Source organism: Elephas maximus, chromosome 14 (genome assembly GCF_024166365.1).
Source record: "Elephas maximus indicus isolate mEleMax1 chromosome 14, mEleMax1 primary haplotype, whole genome shotgun sequence".
NCBI lineage: Eukaryota > Metazoa > Chordata > Mammalia > Proboscidea > Elephantidae > Elephas > Elephas maximus.
Genome location: NC_064832.1, coordinates 96297816 through 96323142, shown reverse-complemented (window position 1 = coordinate 96323142; position 25327 = coordinate 96297816). Strand labels below are relative to the sequence as shown.

The 25327-nt window shown below is 42.6% G+C and overlaps 1 long non-coding RNA gene across 1 annotated transcript; it reads left to right on the top strand.

Moving 5' to 3' along the window:
* Positions 1-539: 539 nt before the first annotated feature.
* On the top strand, positions 540-25272 carry LOC126058073 (uncharacterized). Its single transcript, XR_007513081.1, has 4 exons — positions 540-2570; positions 3183-3285; positions 16009-16213; positions 20097-25272. It is a non-coding gene; the product is annotated as an uncharacterized LOC126058073 (long non-coding RNA).
* The last annotated feature ends 55 nt before the right edge of the window (positions 25273-25327 follow it).

Here is a 25327-nt window from a genome sequence, read left to right as displayed (position 1 = left end):
CACCAGAGCAAGCACTGCAAATTTTTTTTTCCAGTTTTAGGAATAATTTCAGCTTTGAACAAATCTAACTAAAAATGTTTGTATTTCTATTAGGAGCAAAAGTTATGGTGTGCAGTTCAATATACCTCTCTTGTCAGCATCAATAAATGCAGTCCTATAGTCTGAATTTGACCAAATTAACAAGTGAAAATGCCTGTTGAAAGGATGGGACAAACAAGTTCTGAGAGGACCATTGTTACAAATGAAAGCACTGTGCACATTTGTAAACGGCTGGTAGTAGTGGACAGGTACAGGCCTCAGTCAAGGAGGGAACCTAAGAGGGAGATGCAAAAAAAGGAGAAACCAAACCCACTGCCATCTGGTCGATTCCGACTCATACAGCCCTACAGGACAGTGTAGAACTGCCCCATAGAGTTTCCAAGGAGTGGCTGCTGGATTCGAACTGCCGGCCTTTTGGTTAGCAGATGAACTCTTAACCACTGCACCACCACGGTTCCATATATATGATACATATACATATATCTATTAATTCATTTCAGTAAAACACTGAAATAAAAAACTTTATGCTAGCTAACTAATAAGGAGCCTTGGCAGCACAGGTAGTCAGAACACACCAGCTGCTCCACAAGAAGACCTGTCAGCTGCTCCCATAAAGATGACAACCTTGGAAACCCTATGGGGCAGTTCTGTTACCCGAATAAGGTTCTTGCCTCTCACTGGTCAAGAATGACCAGGTAAGGCAGGTAGTTTTCCACATGACCAAAGCTTTAAGAGGCTTACAGGCAGAGACGAGGAGGGCCTAGAGCAACGCATACCCCCGTCTCACAGAACAAAAGACAGGCCCGAGTTTTTAAAAGTTCTTGGGTGGGGAAAAAATTCATGTTTATTCACAGGCACAGGTGGGGACATGTTAACTAAGGTGCACGCACAGCAGCTTTCCAAGATGGCTCCTGTCCTGGAGGCCTCTGGGATTCGTGTTGTTGTTAAGTGCCCTGGAGTTGGTTCTGACTCAACAGGACCCTGTGCACAGCAGAAAGAAACACTGCCGGTCCTACACCAATCTCACAATCATTGTTATGCTTGAGCCCATTGTTGCGGCCACTGTGTCAATCCACCTCGTTGAGGGTCTTCCTCTTTTCCGCTGACCCTGTACCTTGCCAAGCATGATGTCCTTCTCCAGGGACTAATCCCTCCTGACAACAGTCTTCGCAGGACTTATCATAGGGTGTCGCGCCTGCACAGTCTCTCGCTCTGCTCTCTGGTTCGATTCCCTGGCTGGGGCTGCAGCCCCTCACTGCCCCTGGTGGAAAGTCACACAGTGGTCACAGGTGGATGTTCTGCGCATGTCCCTGGGCCTGGTTTTCTCCACCTGCTTCTGAAAGGCAACTTTAGAGAAGTTTGTGGGCTATTTTTAGATGCCCTGCCCCACTGCTCTGGGGAATGGCTTTGTTTCTGTGCCCGGGGCCCATTTCTTGTTGCTTTGCTTGCAGATTTGGGGGCCCCTCTGTTCTGTCCTGGTTCCCGTTACATCGAGTCGCTAGCCTGGGTTCACGCCAACCATCGTCCATGCCCCAAGCTTCTGGGGCCCAGCCACACACCACAGGCCCTCAGAGCTCCGCAGCAGGGTTCAGCAGGGAAGGAGGCACAGGTCTTACGGCTGCCACGCGAGGCCAGCAGCCCCGTCCCCGTCCCCGCCGACCCCAGGACCCGGCCAGCCCACCGAGGACGCGAGGTCAGGGGCGCAGCTGGGGACAGGCGCCGGCTTCCCGGGCTCTCCATCTCGCTGCGCCCAAACCCAGCCCACGGCCAGCCGAGTCCCACTGATGGCGACCCTACAGGTCGGAGGAGAGCTGCCCCAGGGCTTCCACAGGCGGCTGCTGGGTTTGAATAGGTTGGTCTTTTGGTTAACAGGCCAGCCCTTAACCACTGCGCCACCAGGGCGCCTCATAAAAACAACTTCCGCCTCCGGAGTAGCCGCAAATCCCTCCCCCTCGGGAACTCGGCAGGGCGCAGACTCGGGTTCCTGCCTTCTCAAGGGCGGATGGAAAAGAGGCCGGGGCCGCGCTTTCTCTAGAAGGTTCTGCGAGCCGGGGGCGCGCGCTCTCCGCGAGCGGCCGGACTCAGCACCAGATGGCGCTGCCGCACCGAGAGCCACAGCCTGGGCCGCCTGCGAGAGGGAGAAGGCGTCGCCGGAAACGCGCGCTGGCGCCAGGTTCCCGCCCCGGATATTAGGACGTCGGAAGATTTCCGCGCGGGGGCGGGGCCAGCGCCAGAACCGAACGGCGACCGTCCGGCCTCGGGGCGGAAGCCCGGGCGGAGCCAGTGGGCGGGGGGTTCTGGCGCGCGCGCCTCGTCTTGGCGGGAACACGAGGAGGCGGGGCCTGCCGTGCGCTTGCGCACTCTGGGCAGGGACGTGGGCGCGCGGGCGGTGCGTCTGTCTCCATCTTAGCCAGTTTGCAGCCCCGCGAGGCGGAAATGGCGGCCGAGGGAGGCGTTTCCTCCCGCCCACAGGGCCGCTGGCTGGGTTTCAGGTTTCTGGCAATCTTGGTGGAAAGTTAGTGGTGTACGAGGTAAAAACGCGAGTTGCGTTTTCCTGTTCGCTCCGGGCCGGGCCCAGCCTTTGCCTGTAGCTCTTTGTAAGGCGGCTGGCACCTCACCGCTGCCCGTGTGTCAACATGGCTGCTGAGGCGCCGGGGTGTCCCGGGGAGGGAACGGGGGCGCGGGGGCTGTTCGTGTGGAGCCGAAAACAGTCTCCGAAGAAACGCGTCTTCGGGCTTTTCAGCAGCGAGTCTCCTGAGAACTTAAATTCTTTTGACTATTTTTAGCTTTTGTAGAATAAGCAATTTTATAACGTGACCCTGTTTTTTTGAATCATATCTCCTTAGCTACAGCAGGCCGCTTGTAAAAAGGTGTTCCAAAGGAAAGTTTTATCCCTTTTCCATTTTTACCCAACAGGCAAACCGTTTTTAGTAGATGAACCATAAACAGTTAGAACGCTCTGGCTTCGCTTTTAGAGGCGGCACCCACGGAAAGAACAGAGAATGTTGCAGAAATAAAATCTGTGAATCTCTGTCACCCTGTTTTAATTTTAGACCGGAATTCTAAAACTGTCAGCTGCAAGGTGCTCTGTTCTCCCAGGAAATGGCTGCAGCCCTGATAAACACGTTATCGTTTTATTTCAGAGCTCTTAATATTCTGAGGCCTGGATGAAATGGAATACTGAAAGCCAGGAAAAGAAAAAAAAAAGGAATATAGACTTTTAAGCAAGTAACTGAAGAGAAAGCGGTGAGCTGGGAAATTAAAAAGAAAGTTGGATTTTGTACAGTAGCCATGAGGAAATTTTACTGTTTTCAGTAAAAGCTTTTGTTCGTCTTGGTAGAAGTTGTAAAGAAAGTTACTGTGGCGTAAGGAGTTCCATAACCTATGTTTATGTTAAACCAAACCCCACCCACTGCCTTTAGTCCATTCCCTGTCATAGTGACCTTAGAGGACAGAGAACTGGGAGAACTGCCCCATAGGGTTTCCAGGGAGCGCCTGGTGGATTCCAGCTGCCAACCTTTGGGTTAGCAGCCGTAGCTCTTAACCACTCGCCACCAGGGTTTGATCACAGCATTGAAGACTGGTCAGAATAGGATAGGAAACAAGGAGTCCAGGAAAGAAAGAAAAAGCATAGTGGAAGACATTACAAAACACATGAAAAAGGTATCAGACGTAAAGCTGTAGTATATTTTAAAAGAAGGTGATTTGGAAGATGGGAGGGGAAGAAATAGTTATAGACTTCAAAACAAAACGTGTGGAGTAGCATTCTAGTTTATTGCATTATTAGACATTTCATCTTCAGCCATTTCTCATTTAGTAGCTTATTTTAATTTTTTAGTGTATTTCTATTTTCCCTGTACTTTATGTTGTTATTAGGTGCTGTCCAGTCAGTTCCCATTCAGGGACCTTGTGGACAGAATAAAACACTGCCTGGTCGTGCATCACTCTCACAGTCATTGCCGTGTTTAAACCAACTGTACCTCATGCACAGCTTAAATTGAGGGAGTGCTGCATTTTGCCACAGTTTACTAGTAACTTTTTTTTTTTAACGAACATAGCTCTTCACAGTTCAGAGGGCATCTGTGTCTATGTATGTAATCACACCAAAAATAAAAAAAATCTGTTGCCTTGGTGTCGATTCCGACTCATCGACCCTATAGGACAGAGTAGAAACTGCCCCATAGGGTTTCCAGGGAGTGCCTGGTGGATTCAAACTGCCGACTTTGTAGTTAGCAGCTGAACTCTTAACTGCTATGCCACCAGGGTTTCCATGTATATGCACATAAGCCAAAAAAAAAAAAACCCAAACCCATTGCAGTCAAGTGGATTCCAACTCATAGCGACCCTATAGGACAGAGTAGAACTGCCCCATAGGGTTCCCAAGGGGCGCCTGGTGAATTCAAATGGCCAGCCTTTTGCTTAGGAGCCATAGCTCTTAACCACTGTGCCGACAGGGTTTACACACACACACATAAACACAATTAAAATCTCATATAATGTTAGGTGCCAATGAGTTGGCTCTGACTCAGTGACGTTATGTATAATAGAAGGAAATGTTGCCCGGTCCTGCTGCAACTTCACGATCGTTGGTGTGTGAGTCCATTGTTGTGGTTTTTGTGTTCATCCATCCCAGAAGGCTTCCTTCCTTTTTGCTGACCCGCTACCTACCACGATTTTCTTTTCTATTGATTGAGTGGCATTTACATCCAAAAGAAAAAAAAAAAAAACCTAAACCCACTACCATGGGGTCGATTCTGACTCAGAGACCCTATAGGACAGAGTAGAACTGCCCCATGATGTTTGGTAGGTTGTAATCTCACAGAAGCAGACTGCCACGCCTTTCTCCCTCGGAGCATCTGGTGGGCTCAGGCCGCCGACCTTTTGGTTGCCACTTAAGCACTGTGCCACAGGAGCATTTTTTTCCCATTTTTGCAGAAATATTTATTTTCAACTATATAAAAGCCACAGATGATTACGATACCATTTATAAATCCAAAAGAATGAGATATAATTAAAATCAAAACAGTGTTTATCAAAAACCACTCCAGGATTTTCTGTATTAAAGAGAAGGTTATTTTAAAATTAGGAAAAATGAATAAATATAAGCACTTTTTCCTAGATTTTTAACCTAAATAGTCAAAGTAATAAAATGTAGCTTTAATCACTGCGATGAATTTTTTTTTTTTTTTTTTTGAGATAGCATTTTGTTGTCTTTTTGGTGGCAGTTTACACAGCAGGTTAGGTTCCCATTCAGCAATTTCTACACAGATGGTTTAGTGACATTGGTGACACTCTTCACAATGCCTGAAAAATCTCATCATTTCTGTTCTGGATATTCCATTTCTAGTAATCTCGTTTCCCTGCCCCAACCCCATTTTTTTTTTTTTTTAAAGTAATTGTTCACTTTTTGGTTTCATATAGATGATTTTTTAATGGGGCTGAAGAGCATTTTTTTGTAAGTCGTGTTTTTCTGGGAATTTGTACGTATTATCCAAATATTCAGATATACAGTTGTTCATAAACCATTATTATTTTTAATGTTTATAATTACATTTTAGCCTGTGATCCATTTAAAGAGAATTTTTCTGTATGGCATAACATAGGGGTTATTGTTCATGTTTTTCAAAATGGTCAGTTATTCCAGCAACATTTGTTGAAAAAATCATCCCTTCCTCCATTGCATTCACTTAGCAGCTCTGTCAGAAATCAGCTGACTGTGTTTCTCGATCTCTGTTCTGTCCCACTTATAAATATATGTCTATCCTTATGCCAAGGAGCCCTGGTGGCTCAGTGGTTAAGCACTTGTCTGCTAATTGTAAGGTCAGTGTATGGAACCCACCAGCTGCTCCGTGGGAGACAGATGTGGCAGTCTGCTTCCGTAAAAATTACAGCCTTGGAACCCTATGGGGCACTTCTGCTCTGTCCTATGGGGTCGCTATGAGTCGGAATTGACCCCATGGCAACGGAATCCTTAGCCAGTGCCACACTATATTGATTACTATAGTTTTATTGCAAATCTTTGAGTAGCAAAAGGCATCCAGCTTTGTTCTTTTTTCAGATTTTTTGACCGTTCAAAGTCCTTTGCATTTTAATATAATTTTAGAATTGGCTTTCAATTTCTAAAGAAGTCTGCTAGGATTTTGATTGGGATTCTTGTGACTATCGTTAAGTCTGGAGAGAATTGGCATCTTAACAATATTGAGTTTTCCAACCCATGATCATGGCGTATCTTTCCATTTATTTTGGCCTTTAATTTCTCTTTGTAATTTTCAGCGTATAGGTCTTGCACATATTTCCTTAAATTTGTTTTTAATTATTTAGTGATTTTCAAGCTGTTGTAAACATTTTTATCTAAATTTCTAGGTGTTTGTTGAGTCTTATTTTTCAGTTCTGTAATTTTCCTTTGATTCTCACTTATATATCCTACTTCTCCGGTGAAATTCTAAAGTCTGTGTCTAGTAACTCCAGTATTTGGGTCATCTGTGGATCTTGTTTCTGTAGTCTTTCTCTCATTTCTGTCTTCCAGTTTACCTGGAAATCTCTCAATGGAATACTGTCTTTGTTTTTGAAAAAACAAAAACTGCTCTGAGATTTTTTTTTTTTTAAATTTCCACCATGGATTTTGGCAGCTAGGCACAGCACATTAATCTGGAATTGAGATGGTTTCAAACTGGTCTTTATTCTTTGTTAGGTCTGGTCTATTTTCAGGTTCATCCTTACTTCTAGGGTGTGACCCTTTTTTTTTCCCAGCTAAAAGGCTAGGGTGTTCTCAGAGGCTCTCCCTCCTTGGTGGGACAGAACTCCCAATTTTTTATTTTCTCACAACCCATGGGACTCTGAAAGGTCTTCCCAGTTTCGGTGCCTTTTAGCTGCCACTTTCTGAGTGACTCTTCAGCCCCTCGAACAGCTTCCAAGCTGGCACATGCGACAAGGGAAAAGTCAGCTTTCAAGATGTCCTGACTTCTCTGTATCTTCTTTCCAGAGTCTTGGCCTCCAAAGATGCCATCAAAAAGATCCTTTTTATATTTTATCCTGCTTTTCTAGTTGTCCGCATGTAAGAGGATGGTTCTGATTTTTTTTTTTTAAGTGTCCGTCATAGGCAGAATTGGAAGTCCATGTTAATCTGAGAGTCTCAGTGATGCTAATAAAATAAAGGTAATACCCATCTTCTGTACCACTTTTTGTCCCAGACATCAGAAGCTGCCCAGGAGACACAATAGTGGTTTTTCTCTTGCTTCTAAGTGGCCTTCCTGAGACAGTGGTTATTAAGCTCTAGGCTGCTAACCAAAAACTTCGCGGTTTGAACCCATCAGCCACTGCACAGGAGAAAAGACCTGGCGATTCGCTTCCATAAAGATTACAGTGTGTAGGGAACCCTGTGGGGCAGTTCTACTCTGTTACACAGGGTCACTCTAAATTGGAATCAACTTGACAACAAGAATTTTGGTTTGGTTTTATTAACTGCTGAACAGTGCATTGATGTACCAGAAGGCAAAAACCTTGACAGTATACCTGACTCACAGCTATGTAGGCGTAGCGTACCAGTTTTATGGAAAGCCATGGTCAGCACTGTTGCGAAACAGTTTTATCACCCATAGGGTTCAAGTAGAAGACTTTGTGCTATTCGTTCTCCTGTTGCTATGGTATTTAATACATCCTGAACTAGTTCTTTTCTGGGAACATGTAAATACCTTGGAATTTTTTTTAGCACTCGTTAACCTGGAATAAAGCTGACTATAAAGCAGCTCTAATGTGAATAACATCCGGGAGGATTTTGTTGCTAACAAACCAGCAGGACAGTATAATGAGGCAGCTTCACTGAAAAGACGCTGTCTGCTCCAGTGTATTGGTAATTAGCCTGGCTCGTGTAAGGTTGGAGGCAAGGCTGTCATCAGACCTCACAGGGAAGTCCTTCCCGTTCAGTGTGCTGGCAGAACAGCTTTCTCTAACGAGGAAACCCAGCTTTTTTTGATAGCTGAATGTTTATTAAAGGATTTGCTGTTTGTCAGCTTTGCCTTTCAACTCTCTTTTTGGATTGTTAAGGAACCCTGGTCGTGCAGTGGTTAATTGTTGAACTGCTAACGCGAAGGTCAATGGTTTGAACCAACCAGCCGCTCCACAGGAGAAAGATGGGGCAGTCTACTCCCATAAAGATTTATAGCCTTGGAAACCCTACGGGGCAGTTCTACTCTGTCCTATAGGGTTGCTGTGAGTTGGAATCAACTTGAAGACAATGGTATGGTTTGGTATTATGTTGGAGCAATCATATATTGAATTCATTTACATGTACTGAAAATGGAAATGTCAAATCTAGAGGAGCTTTCCCATAACCCTACTGTATTTATGCCTGAAAAATCACCAGATACTCTTACTCCACATCCTGACGAGGTCCAGCTGGAGAGTCGATTCTGATCTCTAGGTGTTACATAAAAGATTCCTCAGTCTCACTGCATTCCAGCGGTTCAGGGATCGATTTCCTGGCCGCCATCTTGCTTTTTTGCAATGTACTTTGAAGGAAATCTGTAAAACAAATATGCCTCTTATTTCCCTGAATGGGGTTATTGTAGAGAAATAAGAAGCCATCAGTAAGACACAACATTCCCTTTATCCCCCCAAACACAAATAGTCATATTGAGAGCTTAGAATGTATTTACCTCAGCTTTTTGTGATAAGAAGAAGAATTTAAGTTTTTCGTGTTCAAAATAAAGCTGACCTTAGTACAGAACAACCACTATATTTTAAGTGCTTTTTCCTTCATGGGAGCAGCTCTTTGTTATGTCCCTGTGGTTCATATAGTTGAGTTATTTTTAAAATTGCCACAATAAATTGACACTTTCTCTCAATCATCTGCTTCTTAAAGTTTTACTTTGAAGTTACAAAAACAATTAGGTCCTTAATGGATTGCCTTTGATTCGCAGTGGTAAAACCTACAATACAAAATGTCTTTAAGTGTACTAATTTGAAATTTTTGTAGTTTCAAAGTGATTTGAGTCGTTCTTCCTAAACTGCCTTTAAGGCATTCACATGATGTTTAAATGAAGACTGGGGGCTAAAATTTCCAATTAGTTGTTTGTTTGCTTTTTTATTTTAGGCTATTCATATTCAGATTTATGAAATAATGAAACCTATTTTGCTTCTCCATATACTTTGTCCAGAAGTTGGAAAAGTTACTAGGCTAGAAAAGAATGATATCTTTTTTCATCATGAAAACAGTACATTTTAATTTTTCCTACTTTCTAACATTAGAGTTAGTATTAAATTTGTAATTAGTAGTTTGATGACAGATAGCCATAACTTCTAGAATAATGATAGAAAATTAAGTTTTTAGGGAAAAAAGTGTTAATTTAATCCCCATACAGGCCACACACAAAAAAAGAATGTTAAAATAGGCACAATCTCTACCCTCATGATGCCAGATTAAGCAGAAGGTAAATATACCCAAAGGCCCATAGTAATGTTCACTAGCTGTTTTTAATGGTGTCTCCACAGTGGATTCTAGTATAAAGACAGCATACTAGAAAAGAAAATGTTTTTCTCCTTGCATAATGTTGTACATAACAAAGTACGGGCATGAAAAATGCAAGAAAAAATGTACAATTTCAAGCATTTTTAAGACAAGGATTATAAGATTAAAAAACTGAAAAGCAAGAGACCTTTTTAAGAATGTTGGGTTCCAAAGTCTACCTGTTGAATTACATTTGAATCCAGATGGAAAACATACCATTTTTTTCCATCTTACTTCTTCAACTATTTTCTTTCTCTTACGCGGGATATTCTTAAACTGCATAAACACAACTTTATGAACAGCAGTGTGTCACCCAGTTACGTTTTATGGCTCTCGAGGAGCTTGAGTACCGTTCAAAAGATTCTATTCTATTCTATTCCAAAAGTCTGATACCCAAAAGTAATATAGTTTTTAAAGGCCTAATACAGCCCTGGTGGTGTAGTGGGTGGGAGGGCGCCCATCTGGTCCACAAGAACCACTTGTACTTCCTTGGCCTCGTTGTGTATGGAGGTAGAGTTGGCTGCTAACATGGCCGTCTTTCTCTTTGCCACCTAAAGCCAACAGTGGGCACGGATACACCTTAGGTTCCTTATGTCTGAGTCAAACACCAGGCCTGAGTCAGACTAATTCACAATTCTATGACATACAAATAAACATTTGCTCAGAAGTAGAACTTTTCTCATTACCCAAACATGAATTTCTTTCTCACACTTTCAAGTAATTTTGTATATGTATCACACAAAACACAATTGAGAACTTAAGAATGAAAGCAAAACTTTAAAACTTTGAGAATGTTTTTGACTTCAAAATAGAGAATAATTTCTTAAACCTTGTGATCCAGCCATCCCACTCCTAGGTGTATATCCCAGAGATGTAAGAGCCGTCACAGGAATAGACACATGCACACCCGTGTTCACTGCAGTATTATTCACCACAGCAAGAAGGTGGAAACAACCTAAGTGCCCATCCACAGAGGAACGGATAAACAAATCATGGTACATACACACAGTGGAAAACTACACAACAGCAAGGAATAATGAGGAGTCCACAAAACATAACATGGGTGAATCTGGAGGACATTATGCTGAGTGAAATAAGTCGATCACAAAAGGACAAATATCGTATGGTCTCACTTTTATAAAAAGTCAAGAATAGTATACACACAGAAAACAAAGTTCTTTGATGGTTGCCAGAGATGGGAGGGGGAGACAGAGGGAATCACTTTCTAGATAGTAGACACTTGTTATTTTCGGTGATGGGAAAAGCAATACCCAATATGGGTGAAGTCTGCACAACTTGTCCAAGGTAGATGAAGACACTAATAAGTACACAAGGAAAAGGGACAATGTTGGTGAATGCTATAACATACAATTTTGCAACAACAAGAATAACCAAAAAAATACGTGTGTGGTTACACAGGTAGACATGTATGCATACATGTGTACAGGAAGGCACCTGTGAGTATATGGGTGTCCATCTGCAGGCGTATCTATAGGCATATGTATGTACGTGTTTATGTGTGCTGCATATGTATTCATATGTATAATTAACCACATAGGGAGCACCATTATAGAACGTTCCTAGACATAACCAAACACCTTATAGGATTGGTTTACTGGGTTTGAAGGCTTCAGACCGTAGTCTCTTGGGACAGTTGGTCAACTGGCGTAACAATTCATAAAGATAGTGTTCTACATCCTAGTTTGGTGAATTCCATCTGGGGTCTTAAAAGCTTGTGCACAGCCTTCTAAGATAAACTATTGGTCTCTACTCATTTGGAGCAAAGGAGAAAGAAGAGAACCAAAGACTCAAAGAAGAAACTAGTCCATAGGACTAATAGCACGCATAAACCACAGCCTCTTCTAGCCTGAGATCAGAGGAGCTAGACGGTGCTAAGCTACCACTACTGACCACTCTGACCAGGCACACGACAGAAGGTACCAGACAGAATGGGAGAAAAACGTAGAACAAAATTCAGATTCCTAAAAAAGGACAGACTTATTGGACCGATAGAGACTAGAGGAACCCTCAAGACTGTCACTCTAAGATACCCTTTGAACTTGGAACTAAATCTACTCCCGGAGGTCGCCTTTCAGCCAAATAATAGGTTGGCCTATAAAGTAAACAATAACACCTGAGAGGAATGTGCTCCCTTAAACAATCAACTATATGAGACCAAATGGGCAACACTTAGCCGAAAACAAAGATGAGAAGCTAAGGAGAGGCAGGGAAGCTAGATTAATGGAAATAGAGCAAACGGAATGGAAATAATGAGAATGTTACCAGCACACGTGAAAAATGTCACCAATGTCATGGAAAAATTTGTATAAAAATTGTTAAATGGGATTCTAATTTGCTATGTAAACTTTCACCTAAAACACAATAAAGTAGTTTTAAAATAAGAATAGAGAGTAAAAGGGACTAAGAAAACATAAGCAATAAGAGAAGAAGAAGAAAACTAAATCAAGGAAGCAGAAAACGGCTAATTATGTAATATTCTAATTCTATCATAGCCTGTGTCCTTGAGAACAAGGATTCTCAGTATAGAAGAAAGAAAATACTGATGTAACAGAGTTGAGGTTAAGTAAAAATTCTGTAATATTAAATTTGAATTGAAAGTACCAATATGAACTCAGGAAGGATTTTTACCTCTCCATCATTATCTACTTATCAATCTATCAATCTATATCTGTCATTATCCATCTATCTTTTCCATCCATCTGTCCGTCTGTCCATCCGTCTATCTCTCCATCTGTCTATCCATCCATCCATCTATCTATCCATCCATCTATCTATCCCTCTATCTATCTATCCATCTATCTATCTGTCAGGAGCCCTGGTGCCACAATGGTTAAAGTGCTCAGTTGGCTGCTAACTGAAAGGTCTGCGGTTCAAACCCACCGGCCGCTTCACTGGAGAAAGATGTGGCGGTCTGCTTCCGTAAAGATTACAGCCTTGGAAAGCCTATGGGGCAGTGCTACTCTGTCCTATGGGGTCTCTATAAGTCAGAATCAACTTGACAGCAATGGATTTCTATCTCTCCATCTATTCAATCTATCAATTTATATCTCTCCATCATTATCTAATTATCTTTCTGTTTGTTTATCATCTATAGATCTACCTATCATAAATAGATCTCTCTCTCCATAATTGTCTATTATTTATCTCTCATCATTATTTAATTATCTACCGATCTATCAATGTGCCTATCTCTCTATCTTCATTAAAATCACCTAGAAACAATGACCAACACGGTAGCAATTACCACCCCTAATGCCCAGATTGTGCTCTTGAAATATCATTCCTCACTAAAGAAACCAAGGCTCTTGGAGAAATGTCTAATTCTAGGTCTAAGTCGAGAAATGTACAGGATGAGCCTGGGACATTTGTCATACCAAGGAAGCTATCAAAGACTACTAGGGTTATGTCAAAAGGGTTCAAGAGCCAACCTGAAGACTGTTCCACCGGCCAAAGATAGGCCAATTTGAACTTCAGTCACAAGAATAATTGAATGGATTCAAACTCATCAAAAATGTTTAAATCCGTGAGTTCATGATACATGATATTTTATAAAGAAGAAAAATTACTGACCCTTGGAGGATAATAGGGAACCAATTCATTATCTTAGAAACTATTCAAGCGTCTAACCTGCTTTCCTATATAAACTATTACACAGGGCAACAAGATATCAAATGAGGGAAAACGTCTATATATATGCATCCCAAATAACAAATGAAGAGACAAGAAAAGATTGCTGTGTTGCAGCCCCCAATAAATTAATAATGTTGATAGGTGCCATCGAGTTGATTCTGACTCACAGTGATCCCATGAGACAGAGCAGAACTGCCCCATAGAGTTTTCTAGGCTGTAATCTTTACAGGAGCAGATTGCCAGGTCTTTTTCCCAAGGAGCCACTGGGTGGGTTTGAACCACCAACCTTTCAGTGAGCAGCCGAGCTCTCAGCCATTGCACCACCAGTGTTTCTTCAGTGAATTAATAAATATAGGCAGTTAGCATGGTTGGCTGCTCATATCATTTAAAAAAAGCCATTCAGAATCGGACATTATATACCTCTTAATGGAATAACTCAACACCACCTACAGGCTTGCCTCAATCTGATTCAGCTGATGATTTTCAGAAAAATGGAAGCAAAGGAACAAGTTGGACTGCACAGTGAGTGTGTTGTTAACAAGAAAAATTCAGACTGGGGAACTCCACAGATAAATGTAGGGAGAATAACAAATAGATTAAACGAAACTTAAAAGACGTGTCAAAAAATTGTTATCAATGAGTAAATTTTAGGGATGCATGTTTGGGAGATAAGACGATGAAAAATGCAAGCAGGGGAAGGAATAATAACTACAGAAGTCAGGATAATGGTTCTCTGTGGGGGCGGGAAGGGTACTGTAATCGGAGTGGGCCTGTGGGGGCTTTGGTGGGAAGCTGGGACCCTGTCTTATTTTTTACCTGATGGTAGTTAAAATCATGCTTACCTTTGTTGTTAGGTGCTATCGAGTTGATTTTTGATTCATAGTGACCCTACAGGACAGAGAACAGCCCCATAGAGTTTTCTTGGCTGTAATCTTTACGGGAGCAGCTTGCCAGGCCTTTCTCCCGTGGAGCCACTAAGTGGGTCTGAACCACCAACATTTATGTTAGCAGCTGAGCTCTTGACTGTTGTGCCACCAGGGATCCTCCGTGTTCACCTTGAAGTTATTCATTTTGTCATTTATCTGCTTTGTGAGATTTTTTTCTGTATCTCTGGATATTTTACAATAATTTTTTTTAAAGTATTCACAGAAAAGGGGGAGCAGAAAAGGAAAGTTAAGCTGAAATTAAAAAATCTGATGATTATTTTGTGTGTTTAAAAACCTTTGATATTTATATAGTCTTCCTATATATTTTTTAATTATCCAAGTTGTAAAATACAACAATCAAAAATATCCACAGGTCCCAAAACCTAAGAGGAAAATCAAATGCCTTAGTATGATAGTTTGTATCTGGGGGCCTCCATGTACCTTTCAGACATCTTTCACTGCCATTATCCCCTGTCATTGTTGTTAGGTGCCATCGAGTCAATTCTGACTCATAGCAACCCTGTGCACAACAGAAGGAAACACTGCCCAGTCCTATGCCATGCACACAATTGTTCTCATGCTTGAGCCCATTGTTGCAGCCACTGTGTCAATGCATCTCGTTGAGGGACTTCCTCTTTTTCGCTGACCTTCTATTTTACCAAGTATGCTGCCCTCCTCCAGGAACTGATGCTTCCATTATCCCCTAGGCTCCATCAAATGTTGTCAGATAAAAATCTTCACTGTTCTTTGAGCATGCTGTACTACCTTTGTGCATTAATGCTTTGGGGATACCCTGCCCCTGAAATACTATTATTCTTCCTTCAAAAATCAATTTAAAGTTTTCCTCCTCTATAAGTTCCTTCTTCCCCCCTAGGGGAAATGATTTACTCTTTTGTCTGTGTTTCCATATCTCTTTGTTCGTGTCGTTGTTAGGTGAGGTTGAGTCAGTTCTGACTCATAGCAACCCGATGTACAACAGAACAAAACACTGCCCGGTCCTGCGCCATCTTCACAATCAATGTTATGCCTGAGCCCATTGTTGCAGCCACTGTGTCAATCCATCTCGTTGAAGGTCTTCCTGTTTTCCGCTGACCCTCTACTTTGCCAAGCATGATGTCCTTCTCCAGGGACTGATCCCTCCTGACAACATGTCCTCGCTTCTAATGAGCACTTCGGCTATACTTCTTCCAAGACAGATTTGTACATACTTGGGCTTGAATTCTTACGATATTATCTGTCTACGTGATTCTCTTTCCCTAAACTAGAGGTATTCAAGAATCTACATTGTTTTCCCAATGCCTGGACAGTTCTTGGAATATGAATGAATGAATGCGAAGAAGAGACCAGAACTGAGGGACTCTATACTTTGTCTACTTCACGGTTTGTCAAAGGAAGCTGTTGGATTCAGGGAAAAAGTGCAGATACCTAAGTCAATTATGTAAACCCACTGCAGTTGATTCTGACTCATAGCCACCCTATAGGACAGGGTAGAACTGGCCCGTAGGGTTTCCAAGGCTGTAATCTTTACGGAAGCAGACTGTCACATCTTTATCCTGAGGAGTGGCTGGTGCTTTTGAACCGATGACCTTTTGGTTAGCCACCAAGCATTTTACCACTGTGCCACCAGGGCTCCTCCCATAAAGAGCACAGCCTAGGAAACCCTATGGGACAGCTCTACTCTGTCACATGGGGTTGCTATGAGTTGGAATAGACTGAACATCACCAAACAACAAGAACAATAAGAATATTTTATGTTAATATTTAATTCAAAATCATTACAGTTTTAAAAAATATTTTTACGGACTTAACAATAATTAATCAGCTTAAACTATTGCCTAGGAATAGTTCTTTATATGTGAAAAGCCTGTTTAACATTTTTTTCTACAGAATTCTATAAACCTGAGGAGTGATCTTAAGAAAGTCATCATCAGAAAGAAATTTGCAGAAATAAAACCAGAAACATCCAACATCGTGATAGTGTGTCAAATCGATGTCAGTGGGAGCTCCCCCAAGGCCTAAAGTAGGTGGCTTTATTCCGGAATAACAGAACAGCCCGGCTGGAGTGCCCCCTCGAATGGTATTCGGCACCAAGGTACAGATGACACCAACATATGTGCCCATCCTCTGTTTCCATTTTTAATTTTAAATTTAGCATTAGCGTTTACTAGTCTTTTGTTTCATAAGAGATTTGTAACAAAAAACTTAGAAAGTTGTTCATATTGAAAAAGGGGAAAAAATACAGACAATGGTTTTGTCCTTAAGGTAATATGGTCAGACTATTGTGATGGGTGGAGCCCTGGTGGCACAGTGGTGAATCGCTCAGCCGCTAACCAAGAGGTCGGCGATTCGAACACATCCAACCATTCAGCAGGAGAAAGACCTGGCGATCTGCTCCCGTAAAGATTACAGGCAAGGAAACCCTGTGGGGCAGTTCTACTCTGTCCTACTTGGTCACTAGGAGCCAGAATTGATTTGATGGCAATGGGGTTGTTGTCGCGGTTTGTTGTGATGGGTGGAGCCCTGTTGTTAGTGGTGGATTTATACACTTCAGGTTAATTTCTCCATTGTTATTGTTGGTGTTGGGTGCCGTCAACTGAGTCCAACTCATAGTGGCCCCATGTGACAGAGTAGAACTACCCCATAGTGTTTTCTAGGCTGTAATCTCTGCAGGAGCAGAGTACCAGGTCTTTCTCCCGCAGAGCGCCTGGGTGCATTCAAACCACTGACCTCCCGGTTAGCAGCTGAGTACTTAAGCGTTGTACCACCTCCTTAATTTCTCCATTACTAGTGATAATTCACACTGCAGTTGCAATTTTTCTGGAACTATTAGGATAAAAATCTCCCCTACTGGAAGAGTCTGTTTCTCACATGTCAGGGTTCCAAAAAAGAGGCGTTGGATTGGGAACACGTCTGCAAAACACCAGCTGCTCATGTTCAGTGCATATTGTTTGTTTAAATAATTACGTTTGTTCTATCAAATGGGATAATAGCCAAGGATCAATTGGTTCATTCATTTTTTAGATTTTGTTTTATATTAATGAGGTATGTATAGATGAGGAAAATTTGACCAGCCTTTCTTATGGATATTTTACAAATTTTAATTATCTTTATAACTTTTTTCCATATCTGCTAAATTTTTTCACATATTTTAATTGAATCCCAACATAGATCTTCATAAACTCTGACAGGTGTTGGATGTAGAGAGACATTAGTAATAATTTCCAAGACGTTATAGAAGTTCTTATGCTTATCTTGATTTTATGATGCTCTGACTAGTTTACAATTTCAAAAGAGCAATAATAATTCTATGAGTAAGTATGAAGGGCAAAGGAGCCCTTGCGGTGCAATGGTTAAGCACTCAGCTGCTAACCAAAAGGCTGGCGGTTCGAACCCACCCAGTGGCTTCATTGGAGAAAGACCTGGCAATCTACTCCCGTAAAGATGACAGCCTAGCAAATCATATTGGGCAGCTCTACTGTGTCACAAGGGGGCACTATGAGTCAGAATTGACTTGATGGCAGCCAACAAGAACAGCAAATGAAGGGCAAACACTGTGTGTCTTCCTTACAGGAAACAGAAGCTTTCTAAATTACCACAAAAGGGTAGTTATAATCTCAGAGATTATTTACAAAGATATGGACAAGGTTAGGAGAAACCAACCAGTCTAAGACAGTGACCCAGCACAGTCTTTGGTATTCAAGGAGAAATGTAGCCACAACCAAACCACGGCCTGACAGAGATGAAGCTGAGGGAATCACAACCTTACACTGTCTCACTTCCCACCTTCAGCCTCGTTCCATACCCCGCATTGGGTGAGTTAAAAGGAAATCAGAAAAGACGGGGACCCAACTGATGCATTCTCTAGAAAGTGTGCTCCACAGGGCAAGGCGGGAAAGAGAAGAGAGTAGTTGTAGAGGGTCACACAGAAAATATGCAGCACATATTACAATACAAACAACATCATTAGCTACCAGTGTTGAAAACGTAGTATGTTCCAGGTACCAAACCAAAATAAAGCCAAATGTGTTGCCGTCGAGTCGATTCCAACCCACAGTGACCCTAGAAGACAGAGTAGAACTGCCCCATAGAGTTTCCAAGGAGCGGCTGGTGGATTTGAACTGTGACCTTTTGGTTAGCAGCCATAGCTCTCAACCACTAAGCAATTCACTGAGCCACGGTGGCACAGTGGTGCTGTGAGTCAGAATCAACTCAACAGCATTGGGTTTTCAGGTAAGCAATTCACACACATTGCTTATTTATGCAGTACCACAATCCTACAAGGTAGCCATTGTTGGTTTTTGGTGGCGTGGAGTCGATTCCAACTCACAGCAACTCCACATGATAGAGTAGAACTGCTCCATAGGGCTTTCTAAGCTGTAATCTTTATGGGAGCAGATCGCCAGGTCTTTCTTCCATTTTGCCGCTGGGTGGGTTGGAACCTCCAATCTTCCAGTGAGCAACTGAGCACTCAACCATTGCACCACCAGGGCTCCTTGAATAGGTGCTAAATAATATGAAATTCAGATACAAGGCTTCTCAAAGCATCCCTGCCCGAGAAGAAAATATTTATGACAAATCTATTGATTTTTTTTTTTTTTTTCAGATTAACAATGAAAGATAAAAAGGAGAAAACCATTATCTTTAATACGATGCTACTGCCTATTGCCTGTTGAGGGAATGTAATTTATTAAAGATGCATTTGGGACCTGTCTTAGCTGCTTTTCTAATGCGTGTGTTTATTTAATTTATTTTTTCATTCTCTTTTGATTATCCGGAGGCAGGTATTTCCCAATTAGCTCATTCAGAAAACAAACAAACAAACAAAATTGCTGTCAAGTTGATTCTGACTCATAGTGACCCTACAGGTCAGAGTAGAACTGCTCCATAGAGTAAGAAAGGCCTGGAGAACTGCTTCTGAAAATTAGCTGATGAAAACCCTGTGGATGATGCAGTGGTTAAGATTGTGTGTCAGCTTGGCTGGGCCATGATTCTCAGTGTTTTGGCAGTCGTATTTGGAAACCTTGGTGGCAAAGTAGTTAAGTGCTATGGCTGCTAACCAAAAGATTGGCAGTTTGAATCTACCAGGGCGCTCCTTGGAAACTCTGTGGGGCAGTTCTCCTCTGTCCTATAGAGTTGCCATGAGTCGGAATCGACTTGACAGCACTGGGTGAATGGGTGTAATGTTGTAAGCACTTCCCTGTTGAGATTTGATATGTGATCACCCCCATGTGAGTCGGAATCAACTTGACAGCACTGGGTGAATGGTTATAATGTTGTAATCACTTCCCTGTTGAGATTTGATGTGTGATCACCCCCATGTGAGTCGGAATCAACTTGACAGCACTGGGTGAATGGGTGTAATGTTGTAATCACTTGCCTGTTGAGATTTGATGTGTGATCACCCCCATGTGAGTCGGAATCAACTTGACAGCACTGGGTGAATGGGTGTAATGTTGTAATCACTTGCCTGTTGAGATCTGATATGTGATCACCCCCATGTGAGTCGGAATCAACTTGACAGCACTGGATGAATGGGTGTAATGTGGCAATCACTTCCCTGTTGAGATTTGATGTGTGATCACTGCCATGATGGGATCTGCTGTAAGCAGCCAGTCTGTTGAAAGGGAGTTTCCTTGGGCCTGTGGACTGCATCTGCATATAAGTGGACCTTCTGGCTTTTGCTCACTCTGGACCCTGTAGCTGCCCCTGTTTGTCTGACCTCCCGTCTTGGGACTTGAGCTAGCAGCTTACCTGCCGATCTTGGGATTTGTCGATCTTCACAGCCTGTGATCAAGAGCCCTGCTCTCCCACCTGCCAATCTTGGGTTCTCCAGCCCCTGCTACTACGTGAATCAGGAGAAGCCTCTATCCTAATCCATGGAATTGGGACGTTCCAGCCTCTACAACTGCATGAGCCATTTCCTTGATATAAATCTCTGTATATATTTATACACTTTACTGGTTTTGCTTCTCTAGAGAACCCAGCCTAAGACAGACGACAACAGAGTATTGTCTGAAATAGTGCTGGAAGATGAGCCCCCTAGGTTGGAAGGCACTCAGAACTCACAGTGGCTGCAACAATGGGATCAAGTATATTGATAATCATGAAGATGGCGCAGGTCCGGGCAACATTTCCGTTCTGTTGTACATGAGATCGCCAGGAGTCAGAGCCAACTACAGAGCACCTACCAACAAGGAAGAGTGATGGAATAACTGGGTGCTTTGCAAGAGCTGGTATAGAGCAGGGGCTGGAGATAGGACAGATGAGGGCTGCCCCTCAGCTGGAAGAGAAGCAGCCATGGAATGGGGCACGACCTTGCCATTATTTCCAGCACGACCAGCACCTGCTGCCTGGGACCCATAGTGGGGTGATTAAGAAGCACTTTGTAAGGTCAAAGGGGTGAGGGGAAGGATACATGAATAGCAGCAGCTGTAGGGGAGGCAGTTGCTTCAACAGCCAGGCTGAGGCCCAGATTGCTATCTGCATATTAATAATGGTCCAGCAGAGTTGAGAGAAGGAGCCCTGGCAGTGCAACAGCTGCTTACCAAAAGGTTGCTGGTTCGAACCACCCGGTGGCTCCTCGGGACAAAGACCTGGCTATCTGCTCCTGCAGAGATCACAGTTTAAAACACCCTATGGGGCAGTTCTACTCTGTCACATGGGGTTGCTATGAATTGGAAACGACTCTACGGCACCTAATAACAACAACAAAACATTTGAAAATTGTTCATTATGATTTGATCAAAGAACAGAATATGCATAAATTAAAAACCCACCAAAAACCCACTGCCATCCAGTCAATTCTGACTTATAGCACTCTTTAATCTCTATCTTTATTCTGTTGTTGGGTGCCATCAAATCAGCAACCCCAGGGGACAGAGTGGAGCTGCCCCATAGGGTTTTCTGGGGTGTAATCTCTACAGGAGCAGATCTCCAGGTCTGTCTCCTGAAGAGCTGCTGCTGGGTTCGAACCACCAACCTTTTGGTTGGCAACCGAGTACCTAACCACTGTGCCACTAGGAATCCTCCCAGGAGGTTCAGTCTCTTGCTTCTGTTGCCTGCAGCTTTAGGGGAATGTGTCATAGCTAATGCATCCAGAGCCAGGTCCTGTGTAAAACAACACCTGTCTCAAGAAGGCAGCCCAGTTGTGTGGTTGAAAACATGCAGCCACGAGCCACAGGTGGTCACTGCATTCTTCCAGCTCCAGCTAGGTATGTCTGCCCATGAAGTATGCTGGCACCAAACCAACATATTTCTCCCGTGAGTCCTGGTGGCACAAACAGTTAACTGCTTGGCTGCTAACTGAAAGATCAGCGGTTGCAACCCACCAGCCAATCCGCGGGAGAAAGATGTGACAGTCTTCTCCTGTAAAGATGACCACCTGGGAAGCTCTATGGGGCAGTTCTCCTCTGTCCTACAGGGCCGCTATGAGTCAGGATCGACTCAGAGACCATGGGTTTTTGTTTTTATTTTTAAACATGACATGTCTGGAAAATCCAAGGCTTTATTTTTGGGGTGTTTATAGCCTTGGCTGATTACACAAGTCCCCTCTTGGTCTAAAATGGATAGCAGCATCCCTGGCTGCAGTAAGTTCTCAGTCTAGAGACCTCTGCAGTACATCAGCCAGTGCCAAAGCAATGTACCACATGGCAGGGACCCACGGAGAGGTAGCATTTAAGGATAGTGTGTCTATAAGAAGCAAGGAGGATGTGCTTCTGCGGAGCTTCTAAAAACACACTGAGCGAGGCAGTCTGCAGGATTTACTGTGTGCCTCTCTGTGGAGGGGGGACCCTGGGTGGCACAGATGGTTAAGCACCCAGCTACTAACCAAAACGTTGGCAGTTTGAACCCACATAGAAGCGCCTTGGAAGAAAGGCCTGGTGATCCATTTCCAATCAGCCATTGAAAACCCCATGGAGTACAGTTCTACCCTGACATACATGGGGGTGCCACGAGTTGGAGTCCACTCCATGGCAACTGGTTTTTGGTTTCCTCTGTGTAGAACCTTATAAGATTTGATCTTTTTGTGTTGTCTGTGTAGAGGGCTTCAAAGTGTCTCTAATACATCATCCCTTACAAGAAGGCTAGAAAATAATGGCTTTCTCGGTTTTCAAGTCTCTGCACTGTTGATTTTCTGTTATGAATTTGGCTCAGGGATTAAGAACATTGTACCCATCAAGGGGAGTCCCTAGGTGGCGCCCATGGTCAAGCACTCGACTACTAGAGGATAGACTGCCAGTTCGAACCCATCCAGAGGTGGCCTGTGAAGACGAGCCTGGTGATCTGCTTCCAGAAGGCCACAGCCTTCAAAACCCTATGTAGCTGTTCTACATGGAGTCGCCACAAGTTGGAATCGACTTGACGACAACTAACAACAACAACCATCAGGGAGAGGGTCTCCTGTGGTCTTCAAGTTGGGCATGTGACCCTAACTGACCTGTGGAAGCAGGACTCACTGGGATGGCCCAGCTTGTGGGCAGGGTCCAATCAGATGATGCAAATAGACACAGTCTCTGAGCAACATAACAAGTTCTGGAGACTTTTAGCAACAAGAAAAGCCTCCATCGAGATATACAAAGTTCAAAAGTAACTGAATTTCCAGCTGTAAATGTCAGTGACCTGAAGTACACGTTCTTCAGTAATTACGCAACTGTTCACAGGGAGTGGGGTGGGGGGAGGCGGTAGCAAACCATGCCACTCACCCCACCACCTGCACCTTGTCTGTCTCCCTGCCCCCCTCAAACAGATGCAGCCAAAGGTGAAATTCCCTTCCCCTTGGCTAAGACCATTAAAAAAAAAAAAAAAGTTGAAATTGAGTAGATTCTGACTCACGGCTAACACGTGGGATGGAGCAGGACTGCCCCATAGAGTTTTCCAGGCTGTGATCTTTATGGGAGCAGCTTGCCAGGTCTTTGTCCCAAGGAGCCACTGGTTGGATTTGAACTGTCAGCCTTTCAGTTAGCAGCTGAGTGCTTAATCACTGGATGGGGGCTCCTGCTAAAAGCATGGAACCACAAATTGGTGCTCCACCCCACCTCATCCAACCCCAGCTATTTTTTAGGGGCTATTATAAATGATCTTGTTTTCCTAATTTCCTTTTCATCATTCTCAATATTGGTGTATAGGAGTCCAACTGATTTTTGTTTGTTTATCTTGTACCCTGCCATTCTGCTGAATCTTTCTGTTAGTTCAGTAATTTTCCCATGGAGTCTTTTGGGTTTTCTATGTACAGTATCATATTATCCACAAATAGGGACAGTTTTACTTCTTCATTACTAATTTGGATGCCCTGTATTTCTTTATCTTGCCTTATTGCTCTAGCTGGAACTTCCAGCACAGTGTTAAATAGGAGTGGTGATAAAGGGCATCCTTGTCTTGTTCCTGTTCTCAAGGTAAATGTTTTCAGCCTCTTCCCATTAAGAATGATGTTGGCCTTTGGTTTCGCATAGATGACCTTTATTGTGTCAAGAAATTTCCTTTCTATACCTGTTTTATTGAGAGTTTTTATCAGGAATGGGTGTTGGACTTTGTCAAATGCCCTTTCTGTGTTGCTTGAGATGATCACATGATCATCTTTTCTTTCTTTTTATTTATGTGGTTTAGTACGTTGATTTTCTAATGTTGAACCATTCTTACATACCTGGTATGAATCCTACTTGGTTGTAGTGTATTGTTTTTTTGATATGATGCTGAATTCCATGGCTAGAGTTTTGTTGAGAATTTTTGCATCTATATCCATGAGAGGTATTAGTCTGTAATTGTCTTTTTTTGTGGTGTCTTTGCTTGGTTTTGGTATCAGGGTTATGCTGGCTTCATAGAATGAATTCAGAAGTATCACTTCCTTTTCTATGTCCTGAAATAGTTTGAGAATACTAGTGTAATCTCTTCTCTAAATGTTTGGTAGAATTCTCCAGTGAAGCCATCTGGGCCAGGGTTTTTTATGTTGGGACTTTTTACCTTTTCAATCTCTTCTCTGTTATGGGTCTGTTAAGATTTTCAACATCATTTTGTGTTAATTTGGGTAGGTAGTATGTTTCTGGAAATTTGTCCAGTTCCTCTAGGTTTTCAAATTGTGGGAGTACAGTTTTTCATAATACTCTGTTTTGATTCTTTCTATTTAGTTGGGTCTGTTGTAATGTCCTCCATTTTATTTCTTGTTTGGGCTGTTTGCATCCTCTCCTGTTTTCTTCGGTCATTTTGGCCCGTGGCTTGTCAATTTTGTTCATTCTTTCAAAGAATCAGCTTTTGGTTTTGTTGATTCTATTATTTTTCTATTCCTATTTCATTTATTTTTGCTCTGATCTTTATTATCTACTTTCTTCAGGTGGCTGTGGGCTTCTTTTGCTGTTCTCTTTCTGTTTGTTCGAGTTGTGTGGCTAATGTTTTGATTTTGTCCCTTTCTTCTTTTTTGATGTGTGCATCTATTGATATAAATTGACCTTTGAGGACTGCTGTTGCTATGTCCCAGAGATTTTGGTATGATGTGTTTTCATTCTCATGTGATTCTAGGAATTTCTTTATTCCATCTCTGATGTCTTCTATTACCCGGTGATTTTTAAGCATGGTGTTATTCAGTTTCCATGTAATTGATTTTTTTTTTCCCCTTGCTCTCCTGTTGTTAATTTCTTCTTTGATGGCATTGTGGTCAGAGAAGATACTTTGTATTATGTCAGTGTTTTGGATTTTGTTGAGGGTTACTCTGTGGCCTAAGATGTGGTCTATTCTGGAGACTGTTCCATGTGCATCGGAAAAGAATGTGTACTTTGCAGTTGTTGAGTGGAGTGTTGTATATATGTCTGTGATGTCAAGCTGGCTGATTGTGCTCTGTAGCTCTTCTGTATCTTTGCTGAGTTTCTTTCTAGATGTTCTGTCTTTTACCAAGAGTGGTGTGTTGAAGTATCCTACTATTATTGTGGAACTGCCAATTTCTCTTTTCAGCCCTGTTAAAGTTTGTTTCATGCACTTTCGAGCCCAGTCACTGGGTGCATAGATATTTATTATGATTAAGTCTTCATGAGGGATCATCCCTTTAATCATTATATAGTGCCCTTCTTTGTCTTTTATGGTAGATTTTGTTTTAAAGTCTATTTTATCTGAGATCAGTATTGCCACTCCTGCTCTTTTTTGGTAGCTGTTTGCTTGATATATTTTCTTCCCTCTTTTGATTTTTAATAAATTTACATCTTTGTTTCTAAGGTGTGTCTCT